The sequence below is a fragment of the Salvelinus namaycush genome, chromosome 11 (assembly GCF_016432855.1).
Source record: "Salvelinus namaycush isolate Seneca chromosome 11, SaNama_1.0, whole genome shotgun sequence".
Lineage (NCBI taxonomy): Eukaryota > Metazoa > Chordata > Actinopteri > Salmoniformes > Salmonidae > Salvelinus > Salvelinus namaycush.
Genome location: NC_052317.1, coordinates 5,983,181 through 6,004,898, shown reverse-complemented (window position 1 = coordinate 6,004,898; position 21,718 = coordinate 5,983,181). Strand labels below are relative to the sequence as shown.

The 21,718-nt window shown below is 45.7% G+C and overlaps 1 pseudogene; it reads right to left on the bottom strand.

The window, feature by feature from the left end:
* Positions 1-9,080: 9,080 nt before the first annotated feature.
* Positions 9,081-21,718, bottom strand: part of LOC120056237 — a 57,657-nt pseudogene continuing 45,019 nt past the window's right edge.

The following is a 21,718-nucleotide window of genomic DNA, read 5'->3' as shown; positions in this document are numbered from 1 at the left end:
TGGAGCCTCCGACCACATTTTTGAATCAAGCATAAATTGGCTTTTAGTGTAGGCCTCCGCAATGGATTAGTTCACTGAGATCTCGGTCGACCAACAGCCTAACGACCAAACAATCGACCAGTCAACAAATTGGGGTCAGCCCTAAATAAACGTTATAACTATTTGGTTTTCATATCATCACCTACTGAGCATAGTCAGAACTACAGATGTCCAATTATTCCATGCAAAACAGCGCACATTTAGCTCAGCAAACAACATAATTTAGCTTGCTTCATCAGAGGTTAGGCCTTTGGAGAGAGCTTGACATCGGCTAGTCCTCTTCCTGGTGAAGTTGTCAGTCGTACTACTGTCATCACCACTATAGATGGCACGCAAATCAAACAATATTTAGATATTGTCATCTAGTTTATCCCCTGAAAGTTTGCTTGTTAACTAGCCATATTGATAACTGTTATTACTGTAGCTAGCTAGCCAATTTAACATGGTCCATCAATCAATGTAGCCTAAATCATGTCTGTCAGCAGCAATCATAATTAAAAACATTGTTGAAAAGGGGATCATGTTACCTAATTTCGCTAGGTAGGCCTCCGTTGGTTGGAGAAAAAGTACATTAGGTCTACTTACCACTCACCATATGTTTAGCCATCTGTACAAAGTTTCTACCGGTAGCTTACAAAGTAAACATTATCAGCTAACAGTACCACAGCAAATGCACCGTTCTGCTGTTTGACAGGCAGAGCCCAAAAAAGATAAGAAGTTAACCTAAACCACTCATACATGTCAGGTATAGTTTACTTTTATTTTATATCACTGAAATATTCAATTAATGGTGGCCAATATTGAGTGGTATCATGAGGCTCCCCTACGTATCTGAAATTACATGATCAATTGATGTTTACTGATCATGAAAAGCATACAGTTACTTTCAGTATAACTTTGATGATAGAGCTAAATGTGGGCAATTGTTTTGCATGGAATAATCAGAAATGTGTAGGTCGGACTACAACCCAGTCGCTGATAACGGTGTATGTATACCACGCAGAAATACTTTTCAAACATTGTGACCGACTGGGTTGCTTAGACAAGCTTTTCCTATCCTATTGTAGTGGATGAGGAGTAAAGTGCGTATTGTGCAGTGGAGGCTCCTCCTCAGAAGAAGGGTAGGACCATCCTCATAAAAATAAGAATAGTGAAACATTAACATTTGTATAAATCTATGCTAAATATATTCATGTCACCAAATAATTTATTAAAACACACTGTTTTGCAATGAAAGTCTACAAGCATTCTCCTCAACAGCATTCTGTAAGGTAGCACCATGGTGTAGCCGGAGGACAGCTAGTTTCCTTCCTCCTCTGAGTACATTGTCTTCAATACTAAACCCGAGGAGGCTCGTGGTCCTCACCCCTTCCATAGAATTACACAGTAATTATGACAACTTCCGGAGGACTTCCTCCAACATACTAGTGTCACACCCTGATCTGTTTCACCTGTCTTGTGCTTGTCTCCACCCCCCCCCCCCCCTCCCCCCCAGGTGTCTCCTATTTTTCTCCATTATCCCCTGTGTATTTATGCCTGCGTTTTCTGTTTGTCTGCTGCCAGTTTTCTCTTGTTTTGTCAGGTCTTACCATCGTGTTTCCCATGTTCTCTAGTTCCAGTCTTCCTGGTTCCGAACTTTCTGCCTGCCCTAACCTTGAGCCTGTCTGCTGTTCTGTCCCTTTTTGACTCTGCCTTGGACTACGAACCTCTGCCTGCCCTCGTCCTACCCTTTTGCCTGCCCCTTGTTTATAATAAATATTCGGAGAAGCGAACCATCCGCCTACTGTGTCTGTATCTGAGTCATATCCTGAGTCGTGGTAGTACGAACAGGCCATGACTGACCCAGCAGACTCAGACCAGCTCCACAATGCTGTCTCCCTACAAGGAGCCACCATTGGAAGACACGATGAGCTACTTCAGAAACTTATGGAGGGACTCCATACCTTGGAATGCCATGACCATATGTTCAGCTCATTACTGGAGCAAGCCACAACGGAAGACTCCCGGGTGCTCAGTAACCTCACTACTAGCGATGCTTCTCCCCAGCCAACCCCGGCTTCCCGAGAACCTCGCTTTCCTCCTTCGGAGCGCTATGCTGGAGATTCTGGAACCTGCCAGCCGTTTCTCTCCCAGTGCTCCTTCATCATTGAGTTGCAGCCCTCTTTGTTTCCTTCAGATCGATCAAAGATAGCGTATCTTATAACGCTAATGTCTGGAAGGGCGCTCACTTGGGATACGGCGGTGTGGGATCAGAAATCCGCTGTTTGCCTTAGTCTGGAGGATTCTGTGGTGGAGGTAAGGAAGATGTTCGATTCCCTGGTGTCCGGGAGAGAGGCACCTCGGAAGCTACTTCTTCTGCGTTAAGACTCCCACAGTGTGGCAGACGAAGTGGTAGACTTTCACACGCTTGCTGCCGAGAATGCCTGGAACCCGGAGTCCCTGTTCGACACCTTCCTTCATGGACTATCGGAGGAAATCAGAGACGAGCTCAAAGCCCAGGAGTTACCCAGGGACCTCGACTCCCTCATAGCATCGACTATAAGGATCAATAATGGGCGCCTGCGGGAATGCAGGACCACACCACTTCAGGGGCGGCTTTATTCCCTCACTGGCCCGGAGATCAAGACCATGGAGGTATACATTGAGGACTCCCTAGCTGCCGGGTTCATGCGTCCTTCTGCCTCCCCTGCTGGCGTAGGGTTTTTCTTTGTGGAGAAGAAGGACAAAATCCTGCGCCCATGTATCGACTACCAGGGCCTCAATGACATCGCTGTAAAAAATCAGTACCTGCTACCACTCCTCGGCTTTCGAGCTTCTCTAGGGGGTGACTATCTTTTCGAAGTTGGTCCTTCGGAACGCCTACCACCTGGTTCAGATACGGGAAGGAGATGAGTGGAAGACAGCCTTCAACGCGGCTAGCGGACATTACGAGTACCTGGTTATGCCGTTTGGTCTGACCAACGCACCCACAGTGTTCCAGGCCCTGGTCAACGATGTGCTCCGTGACATGTTGAACCGGTTTGTGTTTGTCTATCTCGATGACATTCTTGTCCGACAAGTCTTCCAGCGCCTCCTGGAGAACCAGCTGTTTGTTAAAGCGGAAAAATGTGTGTTCCATCGTTCCACTATCTCCTTTCTAGGATACGTCATCGCTGCAGGGAACATTCAGATGGATCCTGACAGGATGAAAGCGGGGGTGGATTGGCCCCAACCCACATCCAGAGTGCAGCTGCAACGTTTCCTGACATTTGCAAATTTCTACCGCTGCTTTATTCGGGGCTACAGCACCCTGGCCTCCCACCTCTCTGCATTAACTTATCCCAAGGTTCCGTTCATGTGGTCCCCAGCTGCTGACCGGGCATTTCTCAATCTAATCACCATTTCACGCCTCGGACATTGGAGTGGGGGCCGTCCTGTCCCAGCATTCTGTCCAGGACCAAAAGCTGTATCCCTGCGCTTTCCTCTCCCATCGTCTCAATTCCGCTAAGAGAAACTATGACGTGGGAAATCAGGAACTTCTGGCGATCAAGTTGGCGCTGGAGTTGGCGACCATAAGAATTTGGAGTATCTCCGCACCGCCAAAAGCTTCAACTCAAGGCAGGCTCGTTGGTCTCTGTTATTCACTTAACTCAATTTGACCATCTCCTCCTGGGTCCAAGAATGTGAAGCCTGACGTCTTCTCCCCCTGTATCGTTCCGCTGCTACACCATCTGACCATGAGACCATCCTCCCTACCTCCTGTCTAGCAGCTACACTAGTCTGGGGTATTGAGAGCCTGGTCTGGAAGGCGCAGCATTCCGGGTGGGGCCCGACTAACCGGATGTTTGTCCCAGATTTGGTCCTGGTTCTGATTCGGTCCTGGAATGGGCCCATTTCTCTAAACTAACCTGTCATCCCGGCTCCCGTCGGACCCGAGATTTCATCCGCCAACATTTTTGGTGTTCCACCATGGTTCTGGACGTCTCCGCATTCATCGCCACCTGCACTGTGTGCGCACAGAACAAGACCCTGCGGCAAGCTCCAGCTGGCCTCCTTCACTCCCTGTTCCTCATTGCCCCTGGTCCCATATATCCCTGAACTTTGTTACTGGTCTCCCTCTGTAGAAAAGGCCCATGGAGTTGGTGGAATAATCCTTTAATTCATGGCCACTTACTCAGCTGGGCCAGAGCGCTTTAATTAGGTCAGGTGGCAATGACCGACAGATCTCATCCACATAAAAGGAGGAAAACGGCATCGCCTGATCTCGCTGCTTTCTCTTCCTTAACTCCGTCTGCTTGAAGTTCTGTGCGTCCATGAATCCACGTAAGTCCACCGACTCTGTTACCTTTCATCTGAACTATCTGTTGCGATCGGGAGAGTGGGCTATCAGTTATTGTTTATAGTTGTTATCGCGGAGCGCGGCTTGGAGCGCACGCTTCAAACATATTGTGTAATGTGAATTGTAAATGATCATACGGATCCTCATAGGCCAATTATGCAAGCGATATGGTTAATATGTAATTAAATTAATTCCATGTACACATGAAGACCAATTGAAAGGGTGAAATGAGAAATGTCATTGTTTGCTAACTGATCGACTTTGATATCAAACTAAAGGAGATTATAGATTGAATGACCATTCACTGTTTGTCTTTATTTCATGATTTATGCGAAATAGTTAAGAGCCTAAATGACTCACAGGTGATTACTATTGACTTCTTAATTAACTGGATTCATGAATTCCCTAATTATGTTAATAATGAATGATTGTTATGATTTGATCTTTGTGATTATGAATTTGATTGGATACGTGTTAATTTGTTTCCTTTGTTATGCAGCACAGACTACTCAGTAAATATACCACTTTATGGTTAAAGGAATTCCTGCCTCAGTCTCATCCATTCTTCTGTCACCTGACACGTGACCACCTGTTCACCTTCACTGTCAGTTATCCTACCTGTCCAGCTACCCACAAAGATTCAACTAATCTTTCAATGGTCCTTCGAACCGGATGATGACTGAACCAAAGACAGGTGAAATGGAGGAGGAGAGGGAAGAATTGTCTCCACTGGAAGGAAGAGAGGAGGAGAGGGCAGCTGAGGGAAAGGTCTTGGAACAAAGGAAATATCCAGGAGCTAAGCCTAAAGCAACAAAGGCTTCATCCTCAACCACCAGCAGCACTAGAAGAACCAGGCAAGCACCTGGTTATCTTAAGGATTATGTGGTCGAGATTTCAACATCAAAGGGCAAGCCCACTAGAGCTCAAGGTGGTGATGGATCAACTGTACGTTTCAGCCATCAACCATCTCCTCTGAGCCAAGCACCGGAAACTGCGTTGGAGCAGGAAAGTGGTCTACAGGAAGAACCCATGGAGGTGACTCCCACAGCACAGGTCAACCAGCTTCCTGAGGCAGGCTCCGCTCACTCCTTAACTAAAGGGAAATCGTCGAGGCACTCTAGACGGAGTGGGAGTTCGACCAGTGGATACCCCTTTGGAAGTGGCCATGGCAGCCGCCATTCACTAGCCCTCAGCGATTCACAGACCGCTGTCCTACAAGAGAGGATGAAACTATTAGCTTTGGAGGAAATTGAGCGTCAGATTGAGGAGGAACGACAGGCTGATGAACGATGTCACCTATTGGATGTGCAGGCCCGTAGTGCTCTACAGGAACGGGAATTCATTGCCAAGGACCTGGCACAACAGCGACGGCACCGTCAAGCCAGAAGGGAATTGGAGGAGGCACGGATGGTCTCATCCTTTCTGGAGAGGAACGAACAGGGAGTTGACCTGACCACCCCTCCACATGGACCTGACCTGTCTGCCTTTCTTTCCCAATCTGCCCCTCTGGTACAGCATGGCACACAGTCCCCGGAGGCTCCGGGGTCAACAGCCAACACGGAGCACGGGGGACAGGCCGCTCCACCAACGCCCTCTATGCCAGTGACACCAGTTAGCATTCCTCCATGTGGACAAAGCATCACTCCTTCGCCTTTCCGCCAATTACCAACCACGGCAAATCGTTCCTCTCGTCCAGGGCCAGGCCAGTCCTCAAACAGCAGGTGGAAGGGCTCTCACCCAATTCCGTCTGCCACCAATGGAGGGTCTGGGACAGTAGGGGACCGGCCCAATGAGGTCACAGTGGGCTCATCAGAAGTCCCGGGTTTATCCTTCACGCAACCAGAAGAGGGAGCCAATATTATGAAACTTCTAGTAGCCTCAGCCTATGGAATTCCCAGACCCAAACTGCCATACTTTGAGAGCGGAAAGGAGAGTGAATTTGTCCTTTTGGAAATGGCATTGGAGAGCCTACTGGGTATTCACAGTCATCTCTCAGAACGCTACAAATACCAAGTACTAATGGATCATTTGCGGTTTCCTAGTGCATACAGGCTGGCCCAATCTTTTATGCACTCCGCAACACCATACACTGCCGCTCTCCAGGCCCTGAAGGCGAGATATGGGGAACCAACAACAGCTCTCCCTGACCTAGCACAATCCCAAACACTGCCGGATCTGATCGCCGCCATAAACCAGACCTCAGATGGGGTGGCTTCTATACCCACCTCCCTCGCGGCAGAGACACTACTCCTCCAGCATGCACAAGCAGTTAGCTTCCCTGAGGAGCTAAAAGCTCTGAAAGCTGGTAGGGAAGTTGCTAAGGAGAGCCGTCTTCTCTCTCTCGCCCCAGAATATGATCAAATCCTTGGAGTGATCAGAGTCGGAGGGAGGCTGCGCCGAGCAGAAGTTTTGGACCCCGACGCTATCCACCCAATTATCCTTGACTCCAGACACCCTCTTACCAGGCTCCTCATCAAGAGTTATGATGAAACGCTTCTCCACCCAGGGCCAGAGAGGGTCTATGGGGAGATGAGGCGGAAGTACTGGATACTTGGCGGACGAGGAGCCATTCGTAAGCACCAATACGCCTGCGTAGAATGTCAGAGATGGCGGGCTGGAGCCACTGTGCCCAAAATGGCAGATTTACCCCCTGCTCGCTTGCGCCTTCTCAAACCACCCTTCTGGTCAACAGGAGTAGATTGCTTTGGCCCCTTGACGATCAAGCTAGGTCGTCGAGTGGAAAAGCGCTGGGGCATTCTATTCAAGTGTTTGACGACTAGGTGTGTCCACCTGGACCTACTGGAGAGTTTGGATACTGAAGCCTTCCTCATGGCCCTACGGCGGTTTATCTCCCGACGGGGGAAACCCTACGAGATCCTGGCTGACAGAGGCACAAACTTCAAGGCAGGAGAAGCCAGGTTGGAGGAAGCCTTCCAAGCCATGGAACCCAGCCTCCAGGATCAGCTGATGGACCAACAAATCTTATTCAAATTTAACCCTCCAGGAGCTCCTCATTTTGGAGGAACATGGGAGCGAGAGATCAAATCTGTAAAGACGGCCTTACGAGTCGTCCTGGGGGACCAAACTGTCACTGAAACTGTCTTGCGGACCGTCCTGATAGAGGTGGAAGGGATATTGAACTCCAAACCCTTGGGATATCTCTCTGCAGATATCGCTGACCCCGATCCGGTTACACCGAATATGCTCTTGATGGGACGCCGAGATGCGTCACTTCCTCAAGCCATGTATGCTGATACCAACCTCGTTGGCAGACGCCGGTGGCGACACAGCCAGATCTTGGCTGACCATTTCTGGGCCCGATTCATTCGGGATTACCTACCAAGCCTACAGCACAGAGGGAAATGGCGGAGAGAAATGGCCAGCCTGGAAACTGGCCAAGTAGTAATGGTGGTGGACCCTCAGCTGCCTCGAGCCTCCTGGCCGGTGGGACGTATCACTAAGACCATGCCTGGGATCGATGGTCGCGTTAGATCAGTAGAGATCCAGGTAAAGAACCGGACATATATTAGGCCAGTTGCTCGACTAATTCCTCTCCCTGAGATGACGGAGGACGGGGAGCAATGAGCCTTTTTGAGGAGTGTGGAATTTACCAAATTTCCAGGGTGGCTGTAGAAAAGGCCCATGGAGTTGGTGGAATAATCCTTTAATTCATGGCCACTTACTCAGCTGGGCCAGAGCGCTTTAATTAGGTCAGGTGGCAATGACCGACAGATCTCATCCACATAAAAGGAGGAAAACGGCATCGCCTGATCTCGCTGCTTTCTCTTCCTTAACTCCGTCTGCTTGAAGTTCTGTGCGTCCATGAATCCACGTAAGTCCACCGACTCTGTTACCTTTCATCTGAACTATCTGTTGCGATCGGGAGAGTGGGCTATCAGTTATTGTTTATAGTTGTTATCGCGGAGCGCGGCTTGGAGCGCACGCTTCAAACATATTGTGTAATGTGAATTGTAAATGATCATACGGATCCTCATAGGCCAATTATGCAAGCGATATGGTTAATATGTAATTAAATTAATTCCATGTACACATGAAGACCAATTGAAAGGGTGAAATGAGAAATGTCATTGTTTGCTAACTGATCGACTTTGATATCAAACTAAAGGAGATTATAGATTGAATGACCATTCACTGTTTGTCTTTATTTCATGATTTATGCGAAATAGTTAAGAGCCTAAATGACTCACAGGTGATTACTATTGACTTCTTAATTAACTGGATTCATGAATTCCCTAATTATGTTAATAATGAATGATTGTTATGATTTGATCTTTGTGATTATGAATTTGATTGGATACGTGTTAATTTGTTTCCTTTGTTATGCAGCACAGACTACTCAGTAAATATACCACTTTATGGTTAAAGGAATTCCTGCCTCAGTCTCATCCATTCTTCTGTCACCTGACACGTGACCACCTGTTCACCTTCACTGTCAGTTATCCTACCTGTCCAGCTACCCACAAAGATTCAACTAATCTTTCACCCTCCGTCAGATGGCAACACCACCATCCTTACTGTGGTGGATAGGTTTTCCAAAGCCGCACATTTCATTCCCCTTCCCAAGTTACCCTCAGCCAGGAAAACGGCCCAGCTTATGGTGGAGCACGTCTTCCGGATCCATGGACTTCCGGTCGACATGGTCTCCGATCGGGATCCTCTGTTCTTGTCCAGGTTCTAGAAGGCATTCTGCAACCTCATTGGGTCATCGGCCAGCCTGTCCTCCGGGTTTCATCCCCAGTCCATCGGCCAATCGGAGTGAGCCAATCAGGACCTGGAGACTACTCTTTGCTGCCTCATCTCTGCCAACCCCACCACCTGGAGCCAACAACTTGTGTGGGTGGAGTAGTCCCACAACTCCCTTCCCTGCCACTGGACTCACGCCCCTCGAGTGTTCATTGGGTTACCAGCCCCCGCTCTTCCTTGAGCAAGAGGAAGAGGTCAACATACCCTCTGCCCAGATGTTCATCCGCCGCTGTCGGCGTACCTGGAAGAGAGCCCGGTCCACTCTTCTTAAGACCACCTCCAGGTATCGGTGACAGGCGGATCGCCACCCTGGCTCCCCACTATCGGCCCATGCAGAGGGTATGGCTGTCCACCTGTTATCTGCCCCTCCGGGTGGAGTCTCAAAAGTGTTCCACTCGTTTTGTTGGTCCATTCCCCAAGTCCTTAGCCCCTCTGCTATTCATCTTCTGTTGCTCTGTATACATCCCGCTTTCCATGTTTCTAGGATTAAACCTTGTCTCACAGCCCTTTGTCTCCTAGTTTTTGTTTTCTAGTCTTTCTGGTGGTTCCGACCTTTCTGCATGCCCTTACCCTGAGCCTGCCTGCCGTTCTGTCCCTTTGTGACTTTACCTTGGACTACGAACCTCTGCCTGCCCTTGACCTGACCTTTTTCCTGCCCCTTGGTTATAATAAATATTCTGAGAACCGAACCATCTACCTCTTGTGTCTGTATCTGAGTCGTCATATCCTGAGTCGTGATAACCAGAGCTCTTGTAGCATGAACTGACATGTTGTCCACCCAATCAAAGGATCAGATAATTTTTCACTTTCACTTTCACTTACTTAGCAAGCAAATGGAGCTAGCTAGTTTAGCCTACTCAAACACCAGGCTCAAACAGAGAGGGATGCTAATTTAGCTAGCTGGCTATGGCTATCCAAAACTGGAGCTCTTCCAAGTCAAGGTAAGCTTTTGGTTATTCATGTATCGCTATGTATTGTGTAACTGCAAAACTGTTTGCTGCTGACTGTACACTGTACTGCATGATTGTAGCATAGTTCTAGTAGCTATGTTGACTATGACGTTAATATGGTGACAATGATGTTGGCTGTGTGTAGCGGTTAGCAGTTATGATATGAAGGTTTGGCTTGGAAAGGTTTTTCCGCCTGGTCACAGACAGCTGATGTGTTGTGCACTGTAGTCCTCAAGCGAATGAAAGATGCGGGAAGGATTTCTACAACGATCAAAGGGTCTCCGAGTCTCCTTGCCCCCCAGCATGCAAATCGAACGCTCTACAACTTATTGTGACATTTTATTGAAAACGACCTGTTTGCAACAGATTTTCTTGTGAATATTCTAAAATCTGCATAAAAACAATATACACATTTTCCCACCAGAGGGGTGTTTCCACCAAACTGTCTAGTTGCGGATAAAAAGCTGTGCTTAATGAAGTAGTGTACATAAAAAATACTTTTTGATGTTAAATTCCTAAGCACCAAATAAAAAATAAAAGTTAAATTGGTTTCCATCACATTTTCAACTCTACAGATGGATTTTGTTGATAAAAATGTTGCATTATATAGCGCTAGCCAACAGCTCGCAGATACAGAGCGGGTATAGCCAAGCCTGCATCGTTAGGTTAGGGTATAGCCTACCTACATGATGAGATTTTTATGGACAAAAGAGCAAGATTATTTTATTTGTCAAATGGCAGCCAAGCTTCGATCATCATGTCACCAGAATAAGACCCTCAATATTTATTAGAAAGGAGCATCAAGCTCATCACCGTGCACTTTCACCACCCTGTAAAGTTCATCATAATTTAGAGTGCATTCGGAAAGTATTCAGACCCCTTCCCTTTTTCCACATTTTGTTACATTACAGCCTTATTCTAAAATGGATTAAATAAATAATTTCCCTCATCAATCTAAACACAATTCAAAAACAGTTTTTTAGAAATGTTTGCAAATGTATTAAAAATAAAAACAATTCTAGGCAGAGATCTGGGGACCATGAACCCGATGGTCACTCTCACAGAGCTCTAGAGTTCCTCTGTGGAGATGGGAGAACCTTCCAGAAGGACAACCATCTCTGCAGCACTATACCAATCAGGCCTTTCAGTGGCCAGACTGAAGCCACTCCTCAGGAAATGACAGCCCGCTTGGAGTTTGCCAACAGGCACCTAACGGACTCTCAGACAATGACAAACAAGATTCTCTAGTCTGATGAAACCAAGATTGAACTCTTTGGCCTCCATGCCAAGCATCACGAATGGCACCATCCCTATGGTGAGGCATGATGGTGGCAGCATCATGCTGTGGGGATGTTTTTCAGAGGCAGGGACTGGGAGACTAGTCAGGGTCGAACTGAGCAAAGTACAGAGAGATCCTTGATGAAAACCTGCTACTGAGCGTTCAGGACCTCAGACTGGGGTGAAGTTTCACCTTCCAGCAGGACAACGACCCTAAGCACACAGCCAAGACCGCAGGAGTGGCTTCGGGACAAGTCTCTGAATGTCCGGACTTGAACCCGATCAAACATCTCTGGAGAGACCTGAAAATAGCTGTGCAGCGACGCTCCCCATCCAATCTGACAGAACTTGAGAGGATCTGCAGAGAAGAATGGGAGAAACTCCCCAAATACAGGTGTGCCCAGCTTGTAGCATCATACCCAAGAAGACTCAAGGCTGTAATCATTGCCAAAGGTGTTTCAACAAAGAACTGAGTAAAGGGTCTGTAATTGTGATATTTCAGCTCTAGATGTAATTGTGATATTTCAGCTTTAGTTTTTGTGCGCAAAAAAACATGTTTTTGCTTTGTCATTATGGGGGTACTGTGTATAAATTGATCAGGAAAAAACGTATTTAAGCAATTTTAGAATAAGGCTGTAACATAACAAAATGTGGAAAAAGTCAAGTGGTCTGAATACTGTAGCCTGATAAACTGCCTTCACTATGAATCCTCCATACATCAATTGTCTTAATCATTTATTTACTAACTAAATAATCACAGAAATGCATAAACTAACAAACAAACAGTAGATATGGTTACAAGGAAATGATAGGGGATGTGCCCTAGTGGGCTAAGCCGATATGGCGGCTTGGTGGACAAAAGGAAGTGGGTGTGTACTGAGAAGGGCGCGAAAGACAAAAGTCACTACACAGTTGATAAATATTGTAATTGAAATGCTAATCCTTTGCACATGAACGCTCACTCATTCGGGAATAATTGCAATCAATATATATATTTACGCTCAGTGTGTCGTCGTGATCTCTGTTGGAATCGTCTCTCTCTCTCTCCCATGAAGTCTTTCTTGGTTAGAATGGATAATTCAGAGTCCCATTCAGAAATGTTCTTATAGATAGATGTTTCGGCGGTTGTCGGTCTTCGCATTTCAGGTCGACATAACTTCTAGCTGCAGACTAGTAATTAGTATCGAAGATTTGCTCTTATTCTGTCGGAATTGATAATCTCAGAGTTTCAACAACCATTACAACCCTAGTTTATACTGAGGTTTTTATGGTCTATACGATCTGTGATCGAGGTACGCATGGTCTGAAGGGAATTCCTTCAGGTGGGGGTTATATTCGTAACAGTAGAAAAGGGCTGTCCCGTGATGCCAGATCAATGTTTGTGCACATGGGGTGGGCCAATGACTTAGTTAAACTTTAAAGGGAATACAATTCTCTCACATTAACGGTTTAAAATCACATTACACAATTTCACAAATAGTTTCATCTTTACTCATTCATTTTATACAATAATTAGATGCAAGCCTCATAACGGAGGCTCCTGTATAAACAGAGTTATGGTATTGTCTTTCCTGAGGTCACAATAATAAAACAAAATGGACCAGTCGTAGCTGGTTTCTCCACCGACCTTTTACACATTCTCCAAAACATGGATATTGTTCAGTTCTCAAGTTCTGTGATGTAGAAGAAATTCCTTTGTTCTACTGTGAAGCTTTCTCTCTCTATACCGCATGAGGGAGAGAGTCTCCTCCAGGAATTTACGACCTGAGATAACAGAACCTGGGTGTAAGAGGGAGAGAGGGGGAAGGCACTCGCTATACCCAAAGAGGGCCACGTCATGACATCGTTAATGCTGCCTTTTTTCCCGACTCCTTTCAATAAAATCAATTCATCATTATAATTCAAATTTTATTTGTCATACAAAAGTTTTACAGCGAGTGAAGTTTCAAATGCATTCTGTCCTTACTAAATAATGTGATAGGAATTTTAACATTTTACTATTTCTTTACATACAAAAAAATTGAATTAACAAAATATTTAATCAGTCTTCCTCAAATGATGATGACTATCTTTGAGAGAGGGAGGGAATCTGATTTCATTGGTCCTCAATTCACAGCTCAGATACTTTATTCAGGATAAATGGAGTTAGTCCTGAGTTAGCCTGTCCCGGAGCAGGTTAGTTCGGAAGGATTCGGTGAGCCATATTCTTATAACTGGTTATCTCGAGTTGAACTCAGAGTTGACCAAAGTTACCTCACTAACTCTCAAACCTGATTAGTAGGATACCTCTCTGGATTCAACCAGGTCTCATAGACTAAGACATAACAAATAAAATGTAAATCCGGGACACTCAAATTTGTATGAAATTTTACGTTTGGTATGATTACATAAGACAGAAGGTTCTTTAAGGCAAAAACGAAAGTAGGGTGGTTGGTCAGGGTGGATGGGTAGGCATATAATGTGAATATCTAGCAACCCAAAGGTTTTGTGTTCGAATCTCATCACAGACAACATTAGCATTTTAATACTTTACAACTACTTGCTACTTTTCAACTACTTAGCATGATAGCTAGCCCCCCCTAACCTTAACCCCTTGCCTAGCTAACGTTAGCACCTAGTTTATGTTAGCGTTAACCACCTAGCTAACATTAGCTACAATTGGAATTTGTAACGTATACATTTTGCAAATTTGTAACATATTGTACGAATTGCAATTCGTAACATATTGTACAAATTGTAATTCGTAACATCATACGAATTGTAATTCAGAACATATCATATGAAATGGATGATGGACAACAACAAATGAATAAATACAATATTATGACCCGCCACTGCTAAATTAATATAGGTGAAACACGTGTGTGTGTGTGTGTGTGTGTGTGTGTGTGTGTGTGTGTGTGTGTGTGTGTGTGTGTGTTTGCGCCTGCGTATCTGTGTGTGTTTTTAAACACAGACATGTCTTTAGGGCTCATCTAAAGCCAGTTCCAGGTGAGCGGCATGCTTTCCTGGGGTGACGGATGGGCCATTACCATGGTGACCGAGGCTCCCATGCAAGCACATTCAAGTCATTGGAGCAGAACACGCCTCACAGGTTCAGTGCATCTGGCACAGTCCACTAGTTCCAGGTCAGCTCCACCGACACACCGACACAGGTAGGTAGGTAGGTAGGTAGGTAGGTAGGTAGGTAGGTAGGTAGGTAGGTAGGTAGGTAGGTAGGTAGGTAGGTAGGTAGGTAGGTAGGTAGGTAGGTAGGTAGGTAGGTAGGTAGGTAGGTAAAATGGAGAACGTAATGTAATGCATTGGACACATTCATATTTACCATTAAAGATGCTTTGGTGTTGCATCTGCACTGAGCAGTGATAAAGGTTCTCCCTGTAATTGGTTGTGATAAGCACACTGCAAGGAATCAATTACATCATTTCAGATTAGTGTTAAAAATAGCCAACCAAATTGGCAGGATGTTTGTTTCTATGTTCTATGCATTCCATTTCTATGCTGACTGCAGTACAGACTACAAGTCGGCATCCTCTTTTCTCCTTCAGTCTTTTCTCACCACCTAGTCCTACATCATTATCCGACCCTCCTATAATCACAGATTACTGTAATAATACTGTACCCTAGTGGTATCAGATCTACCTATTTCATTTCTATACTGACAGTATGTTCCAGTGCATACAGGCCTTGGGACAGCAGACTCCTCATGCTCCCTCCATTTCATCTTCCTCTCTTGTAATCACCACAACCTCTTATGGCTTTATGAATATTTCATGGCCATCGGGTGCTTCATCTACACGCCTTACAACTGGGGCCTTTCTGACAGTAGCAGTAGCAGCACTACTTTTAGTAAAGCATTCACCCTCACTCTCTGATTGCGTTCCAAATGGCACCCTATTCCCTATATAGTGCTCTACTTTGACCAGGCCCGATAGGGCTCTAGTCAAAAGTGGTGCATTATATAGGGAATAGGGTGCCATTTGGGACGTAGAATGTATGTTCCCACAGGATTCTTTAGATTTCCTTCCCCCAAAAAAACTGACAGCTGGTTTTTAGAATAAATAATTGCAATAGCTACATCTGCAGTATTTGGGGCAAGTTGCACATGTATTCAAACAATGCATGGTTACATCAGTGTATTTAGCAATGTGAGGAAATCCTATGCTTAATGGAGGGGGTTCTGCTCATGTTACCAGAGAGGAAGGACTGACTAACCAGGTAAGTATAGTAAGTATGGTATCAAACTTCCTCTCTGCCTAACACGGAACCCAAACCGGCTGCGCGGGTGCGCCATCGTGTAAAAATGTATGTTGTTCCCCCACACCAAACGCGATCACGACACGCAGGTTGAAATATCAAAACAAACTCTGAACCAATTACATTCATTTGGGAACAGGTCGAAAAGCATTAAACATTTATGGCAATTTAGCTAGTTAGCTTGCACTTGCTAGCTAATTTGTCCTATTTATCTAGCTTGCTGTTGCTAGCTAATTTGTCCTGGGATATAAACATTGAGTTGTTATTTTACCTGAAATGCACAAGGTCCTCTACTCCGACAATTAATCCACACATAAAACGGTCAACCGAATCGTTTCTAGTCATCTCTCCTCCTTCCAGGCTTTTTCATCTTTGAATTTATATGATGATTGGCATCTAAACTTTCATAGTATTACTTCACTGACCGGCAACACAGTTCGTCGTTCAAAAGTACCTGCTTCTATAAACCAATGAGGAGATGGGAGAGGCAGGACTTGCAGCACGATCTGCATCAGAAATAGAAAGGAGTTCTATTTTAGCCCTTGGCAACGCAGCCGCTCGTTGACGCGCGCGAGCAGTGAGGGTGCAATAATTGAATAACATGGATTTTTAAATGTATTTTGCAACGCTCGCGCATGCGACGCGAGCGGTGTGGTCAGCCTATCAGACACCAGGTTCTTTATAAATCCCCAGGACGCACAACATTTTTGAAAATAATAAAAAAAAATTAGATCTGCAATTCATAAAAATAAATAGATCCCACACATATGAACATGGATTGACCGGACAGGGCAATGCGATACTGAGCGCCTAGCATAGCTTGAACAAACCACTGAATGAATTACTGGCTTTAAGATGGCGCCGAAGAGGATGGCTGACTTTCTCCTGACCAACTGTGCTATTTTGTTAGTTTATTTGCGTTGTTTGTAACTTATTATGTACATAAGGTTGCTGCTACCGTCTCTTATGACCAAAAATTACTTCTGGACATCAGAACAGCGATTACTCACCTCGAATTGGAAGAAGTTTTTTCCGTTAACGAGTCTGACGAGAAGGATATACTGCTTTCCCAGGAACAGGCCCAAATTCCCATCATTTGCGTGAAGAAAAGACAGAGAAAAAGGGGACGCAGATCAGATTCTGAGAATCCGTAGGCGAGCGAGTAAACCCCACTGCCATCCGTTCTATTGGCTAACGTGCAATCATTGGAAAATAAAATTGATGACCTACGATTAAGATTATCCTACCAATGGGACATTACAAACTGTAATATCTTATGTTTCACAGAGTCATGGCTGAACGACGACAAGGATAATATAGAGCTGGTGGGATTTTCCATGCACTGGCAGAACAAAGAAGCTACGTCTGGTAAGACGAGTTGCGATGAAAGAAGTTTTGAGGTATTGCTCACCTGAGGTAGAGAACCTTATGTTAAGCTGTAGCCCACACTATCTACCAAGAGAGTTCTCATCTACATTATTCGTAGCCGTCTATTTACCACCACAGACCGATGCTGGCACTAAGACCGCACTCAACCAACTCTATAAGGCCATAAGCAAGCAAGAAAATTACTTTCATGTAGGCAAACTTGAATCAGTTTTACAAAATTTTAACAAGCATGTCACGTGGAACCAGAGGGTAAAAAACTCTACACCACCTTTACTACACACACAGATAATCATACAAAGCTCTGACCATAATTCTATCCTCCTGATTCCTGCTTACAAGCAAAAACTAAAGCAGGAAGTACCAGTGACTCGCTCAACACGGAAGTGGTCAGATGACGCGGATGCTATGCTACAGGACTGTTTTGCTAGCACAGACTGGAATAAGTTCTGGGATTCATCCAATGGCATTGATGAGTATACCACCTCAGTCATCGACGACGTCGTCCCCACAGTGTCCGTACGTACATATCCCAACCAGAAGCCATGGATTACAGGCAACATCCGCATTGTGCTAAAGGCTAGAGCTGCCACTTTCAAGGACACTAATCCGGACGCTAATAAGAAATCCCGCTATGCTCTCAGACGAACCATCAAACAAGCAAAGTGTCAAAACAGGACTAAGACTAAATCCTACTACACCGGCTCTGACGCTCATCGGATGTGGCAGGGCTTGAAAACGGACTTTTACGGACTACAAAGGGAAACCCAGACGTGAGCTGCCCAGTAACACAAGCCTACCAGACGAGCTAAATGCTTTTTATGCTTGCTTTGAGGCAAGCAACACTGAAGCATGCACGAGAGCACCAGTTGTTCTGGATAACTGTGTGATAACGGTCTCGGTAGCCGATGTGAACAAGACCTTTATAAACAGGTCAACATTCACAAAGCCGTGGGGCCAGACGGATTACCAGGACGTGTACTCAAAGCATGCGTGGACCAACTGGCAAGTGTCTTTACGGACTTTTTCAACCTCTCCCTGACCGAGTCTGTAATACCTACATGTTTCAAGCAGACCACCCTGTGCAATAGGAAACGAATGTAACCTGCCTAAATGATTACCGCCTCGTAGCACTCACGTCGGTAGCCATGAAGTGCTTTGAAAGGCTGGTCATGGCTCACGTCAACAGCATCCGGATACCCTAGACCCACTCCAATTTGCATACCGCCCCAACAGATCTTACAGATGACGCAATCTCAATCGCACTCCACACTGTCCTTTCCCACCTGGACAAAAGGAACACCTATGTGAGAATGCTGTTCATTGACTACAGCTCAGCATTCAACACTATAGTGCCCATGAAGCTCATCACTAAGTTAAGGACCCTGGGACTAAACACCTCCCTCTGCAACTGGATCCTGGACTTCCTGACGGGCCGCCCCCAGGTGGTAAGGGTAGGCAACAATACGTCTGCCACACTGATCCTCAACACTGAAGCCCCTCAGGGGTGTGTACTTTGTCCTCTCCTGTACTCCCTGTTCACCCAGCCAAACACGACTCCAACATTATCATTAAGTTTGCTGATGACACAACAGTGCAGACCTTGACAACGATGAGACAGCCTATAGGGAGGAGGTCAGAGAACTGGCAGTGTGGTGCCAGGATAACACCCTCTCCCTCAATGTGAGCAAGACAAAGGAGCTGATCGTGGACTACAGAAAAAGGCGAGCCAAACAGGCCCCCATTAACATCAACGGGGCTGTAGTGGAGCTGGTCGAGAGTTTTAATTTCCTTGGTGTCCACATCACCAACAAACTATCATGGTCCAAACACACCAAAACAGTCGTGAAGAGAGCATGACAAAACATTTTCCCCCTGAGGAGACTGAAAAGATTTGGCATGGGTCCTCAGATCCTCAAAAGGTTCTACAGCTGCACCATCGAGAGCATCCTGACCAGTTGCATCACCGCCTGGTATGGCAACTGCTCGGCTTCTGGCAGTTAGGCGCTACAGAGGGTAGTGCGTACAGCCCAGTACATCACTGGGGCCAAGCTTCCCTGCCATCCAGGACCTAAATAATATGCGGTGTCAGAGGAAAGCCCATAAAATTGTCAGGGACTCCAGTCACCCAAGTCATAGACTGTTTTCTCTGCTACCTCGCGGCAAGCGGTACCCCCTGTATATAGCCTCGTTATTTTATTGTTACTTTTTATTATTTTTTACTTGAGTTTATTTGGTAAATATTTCTTAACCCTTCTTGAACTGCACTGTTGGTTAAGGGCTTGTAAGTAAGCATTTTACTGTAAGGTCTGCACTTGTTGTATTCGGCGCATGTGACAAATAATGTTTGATTTGAACGTAATAATTTTGACACACCCCTAACTATTGTCATTGATTGCACTAATTGCATTGTTTGTCTATATAACCTGTTTCAAGCATTCATGACATTACCCTGAAGAATGCACAGTGATGCCAAAACGTTGGTGATTTACCCAATAAATTACTGGGAGTTTATATATGGAGTGTGCGACTCTCTTTATTTTATAGCTTATAGCTTGCTTGGTCATGACACAAAGTATTTAGAGAGACCTACGATTTTTTGCTATGTACTGTACTTTGTCTACGTAAATTAGGATAGCGTTCATCTGAAAGCCAGAGACTCAGTAGGTCTAACTGTGCATATTACTGTGTGAGTCTCAACATCAGACAACTTTTGACAACTTTTAAGGTCTGAGAACATCTGACAAACTAACTTCAATCTCAGTATCTGAGAATAACAAGTACGGAAAGTATATGTTTAAGCTATTGTAATGTCAGTGATATAATTAATTAAGTTACCACATAAAGCAGAATTTGCTGAGATATTCAAAATTCAGAAAATCACATTGTATGATTTTTAAGTAATTCATTTGCATTTTATTGCATGACATAAGTATTTGATCACCTACCAACCAGTAAGAATTCCGGCTCTCACAGACCTGTTAGTTTTTCTTTAAGAAGCCCTCCTGTTCTCCACTCATTACCTGTATTAACTGCACCTGTTTGAACTCGTTACCTGTATAAAAGACACCTGTCCACACACTCAATCAAACAGACTCCAACTTATATGAAGTGGCATTGTTTAAAGTGACTAGTGATACATTTATTACATTCAATTTTTAATTATTAAAGTGGCTAGAGATTTGAGTCAGTATGTTGGCAGCAGCCAATCAATGTTAGTGATGGCTGTTTAACAGTCTGATGGCCTTGAGATAGAAGCTGTTTTTCAGTCTCTCAGTCCTAGCTTTGATGCACCTGTACTGACCTCGCCTTCTGGATATTAGCGGGGTGAACAGGCAGTGGCTCAGGTGGTTGTTGTCCTTGATGATCTTTTTGGCCTTCCTGTGACATCGGGTAGTGCAGGTGTCCTAGAGGGCAGACCTCATTACCCTCTGGAGAGCCTTACGGTTGTGGATGGAGCAGTTGCCGTACAAGGTGGTGATACAGCCCGACAGGATGCTCTCGATTGTGCATCTGTAAAAGTTTGCCAAATTTCTTCAGCCTCCTGAGGTTGAAGAGGCGCCTTCTTCACCATGCTGTCTGAGTGGGTGGACGATTTCAGCTTGTCCGTGGTGTACACCGAGGAACTTAAAGCTTTCCACCTTCTCCACTACTGTCCCGTCGATGTGGATAGGGGGGTGCTCCCTCTGCTGTTTCCTGAAGTCCACAATCAGCTCCTTTGTTTTGTTGACGTTGAGTGTGAGATTATTTTCCTGACACCACACTCTGAGGGCCCTCAACTCCTCCCTGTAGGCCGTCTCATCGTTGTTGGTAATCAAGCCTACCACTGTAGTGTAGTCTGCAAACTTGATGATTGAGTTGGAGGCGTGCATGGCCACGCAGTCAAGGGTGAACAGGGAGTACAGGACAGGGCTGAGAACGCACCCTTGTGGGGCCCCAGTGTTGAGGATCAGTGGGGTGGAGATGTTGTTTCCTACCCTCACCACCTGGGGGCGTCCCGTCAGAAAGTCCAGGACCCAGTTGCACAGGGCGGGGTCGAGACCCAGGGTGGGGTCGAGACCCAGCTTAATGACGAGTTTGGAGGGTACTATGGTGTTAAATGCTGAGCTGTAGTCGATGAAACGCATTCTTACATAGGTATTCCTCTTGTCCAGATGGGTTAGGGCAGTGTGCAGTGTGATTGCGATTGCGTCGTCTGTGGACCTTTTGGGGCGGTAAGCAAATAGGAGTGGGTTTAGGGTATCAGGTAGGGTGGAGGTGATATAATCCTTAACTAGTCTCTCAAAGCACTTCATGATGACGGAAGTCAGTGTTACGGGGCGATAGTCATTTAGCTCAGTTACCTTAGCTTTCTTGGGAACAGGAACAATGGTGGCCCTCTTGAAGCATGTGGGAACAGCAGACTGGGATAGGGATTGATTGAATATGTCCATAAACACACCAGCAAGCTGGTCTGCGCATGCTCTGAGGACGCTGCTAGGGATGCCGTCTGGGCCGGCAGCCTTGCGAGGGTTAACACGTTTAAATGTTTTACTCACGTTGGCTGTGGTGAAGGAGAGCCCACAGGTTTTGGTAGCAGGCCATGTCGGTGGCACTGTATTGTCCTCAAAGCGACCAAAGGAGTTGTTTAGTTTGTCTGGGAGCAAGACATCGGGGTCCGCCACGGGGCTGGTTTTCTTTTTGTAGTCCGCGATTGACTGTAGACCCACATACCTCTTGTGTCTGAGCC